Here is a 12,678-nt window from a genome sequence, read left to right on the forward strand (position 1 = left end):
GCTCAGGTCACAGTCTCATGGTCATGATCTCACAGTCATGGTGTCGCAGTCGTGAGAGTGAGCCCCCAGTCAGGCTCTGAGCTGAGCATGGAGCCTACTTAAGATTTTCTCCCTCCCCTTCCCTTTCCCTCTGCCCCTCCCCCACTTGCGTGTGCTCTTGCTTACATGTGCGCACTCTCTCTGTCAATAAATTAAAAAATGAAAGGAAAAAGAAAAAGAAATCGTAGGCCAGTGTAGACCCTTCCCTGACCGTCACCCATCATCGTGACCATGTTCTTCTGTCTCCTCCCTGAAATGCTTTTCTAATGCATTCTCACATGCTGACAGAGGCCAAGAGAGAACAGCAGTTGTACAAGGGTTGGGGATCAAGGGTGAGGGCCAGGGCCCATGGGATGAGCTCACAAGCTGGTGCCTCATCCACGAGCGTTCACTCAGTGTTGCCAGACTCTAGGTTTCTTAAGACCACAGGAAATTTGAGGTTTGCATAAAATCTCCCAATTTTTGTTATCTGTTAACTAATTTAGAAATGTTTTAACACTGTATAAACCAAAGAAAACATATCAACCAGCTGGACTTGGCCCGTGAACACCACTTTGCAGCTTCACTATTTTCTGTGAGACAGTTGCCATTGATCAGAGCAGTGACCTCATGCTGGTCTAAGGAGACCCTCTGCAAAGTTCTCCGTTCAAGCCATCCTCCACCCTGTGCCAAGACTTCTGTTTCGGAAACAGTGATTTTATCAAACCCCGTCCGGTGTCACCCTGTTGTTGACTCATTGATGGCAGGAGGTAGGTGTGCTGCCTGGCACACATGCCCGTCATTTGTCACCCCTGGTTTCCTCTCAGGTCAGCCTCCACCAGGCCATCATCACATGGCCGTTGCCTCCAGCCACTACTGGGCGTCACGGTACCAGCCACATCCAACCACGAGACGCCTCCACTAGGTCAATGCCTCTCTTTCCTACCCCTACCTGGTCCTTTCCTTCCCGTCCCATTTTCTCCTCTCTTTACAAATGCTTGTCAACATTTTAATTTTATTATTAATATAACTTTGATTATAAATATAACCTAAATTTACAATAATGCATTGGAAAAAAAAGAACAATGCAAATTGAAATCACAATTATTAGTCTTTACCCTTTTTACCACTTTACTAATCTCTTCTCTCTTTCTTTGTTTTTTTTTTTTCTTCCTCTCTCTCTCTTTTTCTTTCTTGTTTTCTAGCTTTCTTTCAATTTCGTAGTCATGGAAAAGCTCTTTCCCATTACAGGATTTTGTATATGTTGTTTTCTATGTTTTAAGTCCTCTTCTCTCAAACTTTTGCATGATTGGCTTATCCTTCTTCAGGACTCAGCTCTTTTAAGAAACCTTCCCTGACCACCCTGGTTAGACCATCCCACCCCAAGTTGTATCTAAAGGCACTCTGCATATTGCCTTGCTAGCACTCCCACAGTTTGTGATTGTATATTTATATGCATATTAGGGGTTTCCCGAAGGAGGCACAGAGGGCTGGGTCTATGTAGCTCATTGCCAGATTCCTAGTGCCTTGCAGGCAGCCTGAGCCAGCAGCAGTCCTGCTGTATTTAGCACATAAATAAGTGGATCATAGATTTACTAGATGCCACCCAAAAGCCAGAGCACTGTTTTGGTATACAGTGAAAAACCCACAAGTGCCATTGTTATTAAGAACCTTGTGACATTTATATCATGGCTCTGTGGACCTCTGTGCCTCACTGCATTTCTTTTGTCTGACATAGCAATTGTGTTCAAACAAATCAAGATGTCTTTTAAGAAAAAAGAACAACTCACACTCAAGTCTGCAAATTTAGGATGGAAACTTTCCAAATACTCTCAAAAGCTTTCCTATATAGCACATGCAAAATATCCATGGGATCATAATTTCTCCTGGATGTAAATTGAAGAAAAAAATAGAAGACTGCCTTCAGAATAGCAGAGTGAGGACACAGTGAATTCTGTCCCTAACAAATATTTTAGCTGGAGAAAACTTTAAAAATCATTTAAAGCCTCAGGAAGTTTTCCTAAAGGCATACAGCAAATGGAGAAACATTCCATCAATAGAACCAAGAAAGTCTACTAAGTGTCAGAAAGAACAAGGAGTCCGTGGCCCTTGAGACATGATCCATGCCGCCACCAGCCCAAGTTGTCTTAAGAAGACTGTTCTGGGGACACCTGGGTGGCTCAATCGGTTAGGCGGACGACTTCACCTCAGGTCATGATCTCACGGTCCGTCAGTTCGAGCCCCGCGTCGGGCTCTGTGCTGACAGCTCAGAGCCTGGAGCCTGTTTCGGATTCTGTGTCTCCCTCTCTCTGACCCTCCCCCGTTCATGTTCTGTCTCTCTCTGTCCCAAAAATAAATAAACGTTAAAAAAAAAAAAAAAAAGAAGACTGTTCTGGGGTTCTGCTATAGTACTGCAGTCAAGAAGAAGCCCCCACTCCCCTCAGCTCGGAGTCTAGGGTACAGTTTCACTGTGGGAGATCTCCTAGCCCACGTTGCAGCTCTACCCCAAGTGTGGTGGGCCAAGAATACTGGCCCAGTTGTCCTATCCCAGCTCACCCATAGGACAGAGGCACCAGAGCAGAGAAGCAGTCCCAGAGCAGTGTCCCCACCCCCACCCCAACACGCACTCTGGATCCGAAGTGTAACTCCAGGAGAAGGGGACTCCATCCTCACCCCCGGGTCTGTCAAGTGGCACAGAGGTTCTGCCCAGAGGACAAGAGGTTATAAGGAAGAAGAGCCCTATGGCACTGCCTGAGAGAATTGACCTTTTTTGAAACAGAGTACAATCCTCTGCTCGAGGGTGTTGTTGAAAGTAATGGGGATCTTGGTGGAGAGCAATTCCAAGACTGCCTATAGCCCTGTGATACTGTGTCAATAAAGAGATGACCAAGCAATCAGCAGTTTTAACAGAGAGCGTCAGGGAAAAGACATAGCCAAGAAGAACCCTCCTGGTATCACAGTAAAACTTTCAGACTCAAGAAGGGTGTGCTCAGCTGCCCCCACTCAGGAGCAATCAGAGCAACCCACAGGGAAGATTTGGAGTGCGAGCCTCACTGGCACTGCAGGCCTCAGCACCCCTGCAACCACACTAGGTGAACAGTAGGCTGCTCTGACCCAGGAGCAGCCCCTAGGAAGCTAGACTTTAAAATAAAGGAGACGCATCCCTGGCAGTTTGGCAGCCCAAGGCCATGCCCTCCCAGGAGTGACTCCGAAGGAGTAATACAAGCCCTGGCTGATGGAGAGGCAGGAGCACAAAATCGTACCTCCTTGAACCATGACAGCAACCTCCAAGGTGTATACACCCAACGGCAAAGAGTAAAAATCTAACTTCCAGCAGGCTTAAGCACAACCTTTCAAAGTAGCTTATGCTGACCTATGGGCAACCCCTAGGTAACCATGTGAAAAGATTAAAACCAAACAAAAAAAAAAAAAAATGGGAGCAGGAACATCACATACTGCAGCCTGCAGGAAAAAGTTCAGACAAGTCACTAAACAACTGATTAACAACAGTACCAGCCCCCTGGGGTAGGCGAGTTATCCATATCTAGAGTTGCCACAATACACTGTCAAAAATGCTCAGTTGTCAACAAAAAATTACAAGATTTATGAAGAAACAAGGAAGTGTGACCTATACACAGGAGGAAAAAAAGTGCAGGCAATTGAAGGGGCCCACATGTTGGACTTAGCAGACAAAAATTTCTTTTTTTTTTTATTTTTTTAATTTTTTTTACATTTTCTTTATTTTTGAGAGAGAGAGAGAGAGAGAGCACAAGTGGAGGAGGGGAAGAGAGAGGGAGACATAGAATCTGAAGCACGCTCCAGGCTCTGAGCTGTCAGCACAGAGCCCAACTCGGGGCTCAAACCCACGAACCGTGAGATCATGACCTGAGCCGAAGTCAGTTGCTTAACCGACTGAGCCACCCAGGCACCCCAGCAGACAAAAATTTCAAAGCAGCCATTATAAATATGTTTAGAGAATTCAAGGAAGCCATACCTTGGGAGTTAAAGGGTGGAATGTTGACGGTGTCTAATCAAATGGAAAAAATCAGTAAAAAGATACAACTCTAGGAACACTTGGATGGCTCAGTTGTTTAAGTGTCTGACTTCAGCTCCGGTCATGATCTCGCAATTCATGAGTTCGAGCCCCACATTGGACTCACTCCTGTCAGCGCAGAGCCTGCTTTGGATCCTCTCTCTCCCCCCCCCCATTTTCTCTGCCTCTCCACCATTGGACTCACGTGCTCTCTCTCTCTCTCTCTCTCGCTCTCTCTCTCTCAAAATAAACAGAAGAAAAAGATACAACCTATAAAAAAGAACCACATGGGAAATCTAAAGTTAGAAAGTGTAATAACCAAAATGAAAACTTCACTAGATAGACTCAGCAGTAGATTTGAGCTGACAGAAGAAAGGTTGTGAATATGAATCCAGAGTAATAGAGCTTGCACAATGTGAAGGAGAGAGGGGGGGAAATGCCGAGTGCTCACTTTGGCAGCACTTACACTAAAATTGGAATGGCGCAGAAACTGCTATAGCCTCTGCACAAAGATGACATGCAACTTTGTGAAACATTACGTATCTTTTTATTTAAAAAAATTTTTTTAACGTTTATTTTTTTTTCAGAGAGAGAGACAGCGTGAGCAGGGGGAGGGCAGAGAGAGACAGAGAGAGGGAGACACAGAATCCAAAACAGGCTCCAGGCTTTGAGCTGTCAGCACAGAGCCCGACACGGGGCTCGAACTCGGGAACAGAGAGATCATGACCTGAGCTGAAGTCAGACACTCAACCGAGTGACCCACCCAGGCGCCCTGAAACATTACATATTTTTAAGACTTTCATCAAATTTAAAATTCTGCCCAAAAAGAGTATGGTAATTTCAATAGGATGTTAAAACTCAATCTCAAATTTATGACTACAGAGTATTTTAGAGATTCAGAGTACTTGTGAAGACATTTAAATACCTCAATCTTGACTCAGTTGGTTAAGTGTCTGGCTCTTGATCTCTGCTCAGGCCATGATCTCACAGTTCATGAGTTTGACCCCACTCGATTCTGTCTCTCCCTCCCTCTACTCTTCCCCTCTGCTCTCACTTTCTCAAAATAAATACATTTTAAAGTAATAAATACTCAATCTTTATGAAGAAACAGGACACACCAAAATAAATCATTTCTGTACGATTATAGAAATCTCCCAAATAGCAAATATCCTTAGAGGGGAAATAAAAGAATGAAGAAAATGTGGGGTGCCTGGGTGGCTCAGTCGGTTAAGCATCGACTTCAGCCCAGGTCATAATCTCGCAGTTCGTGAGTTTGAGCCCCACATCTGGCTCTGTGCTGACAGCTCAGAGCCTGGAACCTGCTTCCCATTCTGTGTCTCCCTCTCTCTTTGCCCCTCACCCACTCACACTCTGTCTCTTTCTCTCAAAAAATGAACATTTATTTATTTTTTTTTAAGAATGAAGAAAATGAAACAGAACCTCATAGAGATGTGGGACACCATTAAGTGCACCGACATACATGTAATGGGAGTGGTAGAATGGCAGGAAAGTTGGGAGGAGGGTGCAGAAAAACCGTCTGAGTAAATAGTAGCTGAAATGTTTCAGATTTGACTGGTAAACTTTACTCATCTGGAAGCAGCAGCTCACGTGTCCATTAATAGATGAATGGATAAAGATCTGAGGGCTGTGTGTATGTGTGTGTATTTACTAAATTTTTTCAAACTTTTGATAAATCATTCAAATCTCATACAGATTTTTCAAGGAAAAAAAAAGAATCCCTGTCAACTTATCATATGAAAATAATATAAATAGTCAATTGCTTTGAGAAATGAAATTAAATCTACTATGAAAAGTAAAATTAAAGGTCAGTATCACTCATGGACATAGAAAAATCCCAAACAAAACAGCAAATAGGATCTTGGCTTTATCTCAGGAGTAAAAAAAAATGCTTTAACTTAAAAAGCTATAATTGTCATTTACAACATTATCAGAGGAGATAAAATCATATAGTCATTCCAATTAATATGGAAAATGCATTTGATAAGATCCTATACCCAGGCATGATTTAAAAAATTTTTCAGCAAACTAGGAATGTTTAACCTGATGAACGATATCTACCAAACATCATTCTTAATTATAAAACACTAAAGACATTTTATTCAAAATCAGGATAAGTATGCCCAATGTCACTAGCTTCTCTTCAGCACTGTGCTGAAGGTCCTAAAGTGCAGTCAGAAAAGATAAATTAAAAAAAGAAAAAAACCATAAGGGTTAGGAAGCCTGAAGCAAAGTTGTCATAATGCACAGAGGACATGATTACATAAAACTTCATAAAAAGTATCACAAATACTATTAGTAAGATTGAGGGATTAACAAAAATTTTCCGTATAAAACTCCCAATTGGGGGCGCCTGGGTGTCGCAGTCGGTTAAGCGTCCGACTTCAGCCAGGTCACGATCTCGAGGTCCGGGAGTTCGAGCCCCGCGTCAGGCTCTGGGCTGATGGCTCAGAGCTTGGGGCCTGTTTCCGATTCTGTGTCTCCCTCTCTCTCTGCCCCTCCCCCGTTCATGCTCTGTCTCTCTCTGTCCCAAAAATAAATAAACGTTGAAAAAAAAATTTTTTTTTAAAAATAAAAATAAAACTCCCAACTGTATTTGTTTACACCAGCAACATAGCAACAAACAAACAAAAAAAAAAAACATTTAAAATAGCAAACAAAATTGCAAGTGATATAGACATAGATCTAACAAAAATGTTCAAGAACTGTATGGGGGAAAATCTTATTATAAAATTGGCCTAAGGACCCTGCCGAGGAAAACTTGATCTACTTGTGCCAATCACTGTGAGAAGCCCTGTGTTACTGTTTTAATGCTCACAACAGGCTCTCAATTAGGATCCCTTATTCCCATGTTAAGATGAGGAAATTCAAGTTCATACAGTAAGTAACTTTTTCAAGGTCCCAGAGTTACTCACATGGTATTTCTTTCCTCCCTGGGAAGCCATTTGTGTTCCCTTAAAACATGATGTGCTTCATGGGGAACATCTCTGGTGAGTCAGGAAAAACAAGTTGATCAGGGAGGGGGCCCTTCTCTGCTCAGACCTATCACACTAGCACTGATTTTAGGAGATGGTATCTACTGAGCAGGAAGCAGCAACGAGTGGGTGGAATTTTTTGTATGCTGCTGATAAGCTAACTCTGGTTTGGACTGTTGAATGCCACAGTTCCAATCCATTTGAACTAATGAGGACAGTGACTCCACCTCAGGCCTGAGCTGGTGAGCCCTGAGCTTCAGCTGAGTGAGCAGGGCAAGGCGGGAAAGCGTGTGTGGCCAGGCATGAAGAAAAAAGGGAGAAGGGAAATATTAATAGCTCTTCTCTAGGGCAGAAGAGTAAGAGCACCATTCCTTGGTTATTTGAGATAAAGGCAAATACCAGAACAGATTTAAGGAAAAGGTATTAGTTAATTCCTCTTCTCTCCTCAACACAAGCAAATCTCTCTAGTTTTATAAAGCAGATCCACAGAAGTTTTTATATTCATCTTGACTTTTGCATATATTATTAAGCAATAATGCTTACAAAACTGTGCAGGACACATCAGTATAGTCAAGCAGGCATTAACTGAACTCGTATAGGACCACTCTTACAGGAAGTCTAGGACTTCCTCCTTAGGAAATGGAGCCTGATTCCCCAAGACTCTGCCTTAGCCTCCCTAATTAGACATGGAACAGAGAGGCAAGTTGGGTGATGGGGTAATTAAAGGTGAATAGACCTTTGAGGAAAAAAACAAAACAAAACAAAACATTAAAGCACTTACTCCCAAAGGTTATGATAGGAAATGGTCTGTGGACCAAAAAAGACATTATAAATTCAACACGAAAATGTATACTTTTATCCTTGCTTTCACATAGCATACTGTTTTAAATAGGACAATATTATGAAAGAGTAATCTTGTGTTCTTTCCCACTTGGGTCTTGGATTAAAGTCATACAGTATCAAACAGTTAATAAAATTATTTTCAAGTGATTTAAGAGTATTTCTTTTTCATTATATTACACTAGCAGACTTAGAAAATAATTTAGCATAAATTCCTTACATTCTGACCTTAATATTCTAATATAATTCTTGTCAAAACATTTAAAAGTATGTTTTGAAAGTTGTAGAGTGGATAAAGTTCTTCTAGATATGATTTACATATATTTTAAATAGTTTGACTTAGCAGTAGGAAAAATCGTTGCCTCTCTGTAAAGATTAGATTAAGATATTCTGGAGTGTCATCATGCAGTTTGCCGTGAGCTAATTCCTTGTTGCATTCTTGGTGCTTGCCTTGCAGACTAGAATGCTAGTTGCTCTCAGAGGTTCTCTTCTGTTCCACTCCACAAAATTTCACTCTTCTACATTCGTACAACTTGTTACTGTAACGTGATATTATGGCACAAAAATACCAAATCAAGTGCCTTGCATTTAAGACCTGGTTCAGTTATCTCCATACGGTCTTGGCTAGGTTTTTTAAAAACATTCTAAGCCTCACTTTACTCATCTGTCAACAATGCCTAGTTTCCTCAGGTGAAGGATTAAATAGACACTATGACAATGCTGTAATTAGCCATAATACATTATATTAGTGTTAGGTGTTAACGTTGCTCAAATCTTTTGATTTTCAAGTATATTTCTATTTGACTCCTTCCCTCCTTACATATCCTACAAAGTTTAAGCTCAGTGAGCTTTAAATGAACTCACTAGTGAGTGAATAAGTGATTGAATATTTCTGTGAACACTGTATACAGTTAAGTATTATGTGAGTTTGCTGTGTGTGTGTTCACAACACAGCCTCATTCAATCTCTCAAGCATGGAAAGAGTTTTTATTGAGAGCCTGCTCAGATAGAGAACACGGGAGCATTTTCAACCCTAATGTTTTCAGGGTGGAATTAATAGTTAATTTGCTTGTGGTTCCTTGTAATGGAGATTTCATGAAAAAGGTAAGATTTTAAGTTTTGTTTCATGAAACACTAATAATGTATTTGTTTCCTTTTTAAAAATATCCAAATGTATTTATAATTTCATACTCTGAGAGCTGTCTCTAAAAGCAAGTGGTTTTCAGGGGCGCCTGAGTGGCTCAGTTGGTTAAGTGTTCGACTCTTGATCTTAGTTCAGGTCTTGATCTCAGGGTCGTGAGTTCAAGCCCCACGTTGGACTCCATGCTGGGCATGAAGCCTACTTTTAAAAACAGTGCAGAGAGCAGTCAATTTAAATGTATGTATGTATGTATGAGATCATTTTCAGTATTTGTTGAAGATGCACAAGAAAACATGTGCTTAAGTTATATCAGTTTTCCTTTGAAAGTTCATAATGACAAGGGGAAACGCCTCTTTGCAAAGGATAATATTTTTCTAATGGATTTTTTAAGCATTTGATTCTTTCTCATTGTTTGCCTGTTGTTAGCACAATGAGTTAGAACTGTAGCAACTTCCATAGGTAACGATAAGTTTTCCAGTCTCTTCTCCATAATTATCCTATGTTTCTCCAGTGGAATTTTCTTCAAGTTGTCTCCTCTACCCTTTTTTTTTCCTTTAAACAACTTTTTGAAGGTACAATTTATATGCAGTACAGTTTACATACATACAATAGAGTGCACCCATTTAAGCATATAGTTCATTGGGTTTTGACAAATACATTTACCATGTAGAGTCACTTCATAGTGAAGTCATAGACTATTTCCGTCACCCCAAAAAGTTTCCATATGCCTTCTGCTGTCAATCCTGCCTGGCCCCAGTTCCAGGCAACTGCAGATATGTTTGCTGTTACTGTAGAGTCATTTGCCTTTTCTATAATTTGATATAAACTGTTTTTTATGTTTTTTCCACTCAGCACACTGTTTTCAAGATTCATCCCTGTGTCAGGTGTTTGTTTCTTTTCTCTACTGAGTAGTATTTCATTATAAAGATACATCACAATTTATTTATCCATTCAGCTGTTGTCTTGTTACCAGTTTGGGGCTATTATTTAATGAAGCTACCATCAACACCTATCTGTAATTTTTTTGTGCAGATATATTATTTATTTTGGGAAAATCCTAGAGTAGAATGACTAGCAATGTGATTAGTATATGTCTAACTTTATTAGAAACTGCCAAAGTTTTTTCTAAAGTGGCTTTAACAGGGGCGCCTGGGTGGCGCAGTCGGTTAAGCGTCCGACTTCAGCCAGGTCACGATCTCGCGGTCCGTGAGTTCGAGCCCCGCGTCGGGCTCTGGGCTGATGGCTCAGAGCCTGGAGCCTGTTTCCGATTCTGTGTCTCCCTCTCTCTCTGCCCCTCCCCCGTTCATGCTCTGTCTCTCTCTGTCCCAAAAATAAATAAACTTTGAAAAAAAAAAAATTTTAAAGTGGCTTTAACATACATACTTCCACCTAAAATCTGATTGTTTCAGTTCTTCCATGTCCTCAACAAAACATGATACCGTCAACCTTTTTTTATTTCCCTCTTTCCAGTATATATATATATATATATATATATATATATATATGTATGTATGTATAGTGGTATAGTGGTATCTCATTGTGGTTTTAAGTTGCATTTCCCTTATGAGTAATGGTGTTCTGCATCTTTTTATGTGTTTGCTGGCCACATGTGTTTATTGGCCATACTCTTTGATGAAGCATTTATTCACATATTTGTCCAGTTTGTTCACACTGAAGTGCGATTCACCTGATATAAAACTTACAGTAGTATACAGTCACCATTTCCTTCTGTTCGAAAACATTTTTATCAGTCCAAAAGGAAATCCCATACATATAAAACAGTTACTCCCAATTTCTGTCTCTTCCTACCCCCTGGCTACCACCATTCTCTGTTCTGTCTCTATGGATTTAACCGTTCTAGATATTTCATAGAAATGGAATTCATGATATTTTGTATTTTTGTAATGTTTATTTATTTGAGAGAGAGCATGAGCAACAGAGGAGCAGAGAAAGGGACAGAAGATCTGAAGCGGACTCTGTGCGCCCGATGTGGTACTCGAACTCACAAATGCAAGATCATGACCTGAGCCAAAGTCAGACATTTAACCAACTGAGCCAGCCAGGTGCCCCATGATATTTTGTATCTTTAACCCATTTTTGATTGGATTGTCTTCTTTTATTCCTCGTAATATAGAGTATTATTATATTATTATTATCAATAATAAGCTCTGTAGTTTTTTTTTTTTAATTTTTTTTTCAACATTTATTTATTTTTGGGACAGAGAGAGACAGAGCATGAATGGGGGAGGGGCAGAGAGAGAGGGAGACACAGAATCGGAAACAGGCTCCAGGCTCTGAGCCATCAGCCCAGAGCCCGACGCGGGGCTCGAACTCCCGGACCGCGAGATCGTGACCTGGCTGAAGTCGGACGCTTAACCGACTGCGCCACCCAGGCGCCCCTAAGCTCTGTAGTTCTTTATGGAATATAGACACAAGCTCTTTGTCAGTTTAGCGCTTATGGTTTGCCTATTCATTTTCTTAATCGTGTCTTTTGAAGAGCAGAAGTTTTAATTTTGGTAATGTCAAAATAATTTTTTTTCTTTTATAATGTGTGTTTTTGTGTCTTAATTGAGAAGTATTTACCTACTCCAAGGTTAACAACAATTTTTTCTCCTGTGTTTTCTCAAGTTCTAAATTTTATATTTGGGTATATGATCCATTTTGAGTCAATTTTTGTGTATAATGTGAGATAACGGTTAAGGATTATTTTTGTTTGCATATCCAATTTTCCTACTACCACTGTGGCAGATAAAAAGGACTAAAATAAGAAAAACAATTAGTTGCAAGTCTGTCCAGGAAGCGATCATATCCTGTCCCCCTAGTCTACACTGTTGAGTGGTCGTTCCTGCCTTACCCTGGTATGTAGTGGGTATTTAAACACAAGTCTTTTCTGAGGAATTTTCTCATCAACAGGAGATATAAAGATATTAACATCTGAGATTCCCCAACTATAAAATCACCCAGCTCATTCAACCCATGGCTGATGAGTTCCTCTTCCTACCCTTTGGGAGAATCCAGAAAGCTTGTTAGAGCTTGGTCTAAGATAGGAACAGATAGCAGAGGCCTGAAGAAAGCTTCTTAAATGAAGTTACGATATTGCAACCATAAAACAAAAAAGAACACTGTCAAGGGGCGAGAAAACATCTTTCAGAGCTTAAAAGAGAACTGTTAGAATTTAAACATATGAAAAGTAGAAATTATGAAAGATCTAATTAGAAGCATTGAAAGCCAAAGTTGAAGAAACTGCCAGAAAGAAGTGGAAAATAAGAGAGAAAAGTTAAGAAAATTAAAGAACTTGTCCAGGATGTCCAATAACCAGAATGAGAGAAAAGAAAAAATAAGAATTATCAATGAAATGACTTAGAGTAGATGTGATTCCACTGTGAAGGGGCTCAGTAAGGATACCACTCACCCAGTGTACTGAGGAATTGTCACTATTCAGTGTCAGCACCCTGGGAACTAGAACAGAGCTCATCTCCCCTATAGAAAGGAGGAAGACAAGCAGTATTGGATTTGGAATGGAAAAATTATTTCCAATCTAGAAATCTATACTCAGCCAAACTACCCATAAAGTTTGAGGATAGTTTAACAAAAGTTTCATGAACGTTTAAAAAATTTTAGCTCCCTGGGGCGCCTCAGTGGCTCAGTCAGTT

General features: G+C 40.5%; 1 protein-coding gene and 1 non-coding gene across 3 annotated transcripts in view; both read left to right on the forward strand.

Annotated features, from left to right (window-relative positions):
- SPIDR (scaffold protein involved in DNA repair) overlaps positions 1–12,678 on the forward strand; it is a 501,036-nt gene that overhangs the window by 412,908 nt on the left and 75,450 nt on the right. The window lies entirely within an intron of this gene.
- On the forward strand, positions 4,495–4,598 carry LOC124507990 (U6 spliceosomal RNA). The gene has a single exon (XR_006961198.1). It is a non-coding gene; the product is annotated as a U6 spliceosomal RNA (small nuclear RNA).

This window comes from Lynx rufus, unplaced genomic scaffold, assembly GCF_022079265.1.
Source record: "Lynx rufus isolate CCGP_SWC_20201006 ecotype Redwood Valley unplaced genomic scaffold, mLynRuf1.p SCAF_12, whole genome shotgun sequence".
Taxonomy (NCBI): domain Eukaryota; kingdom Metazoa; phylum Chordata; class Mammalia; order Carnivora; family Felidae; genus Lynx; species Lynx rufus.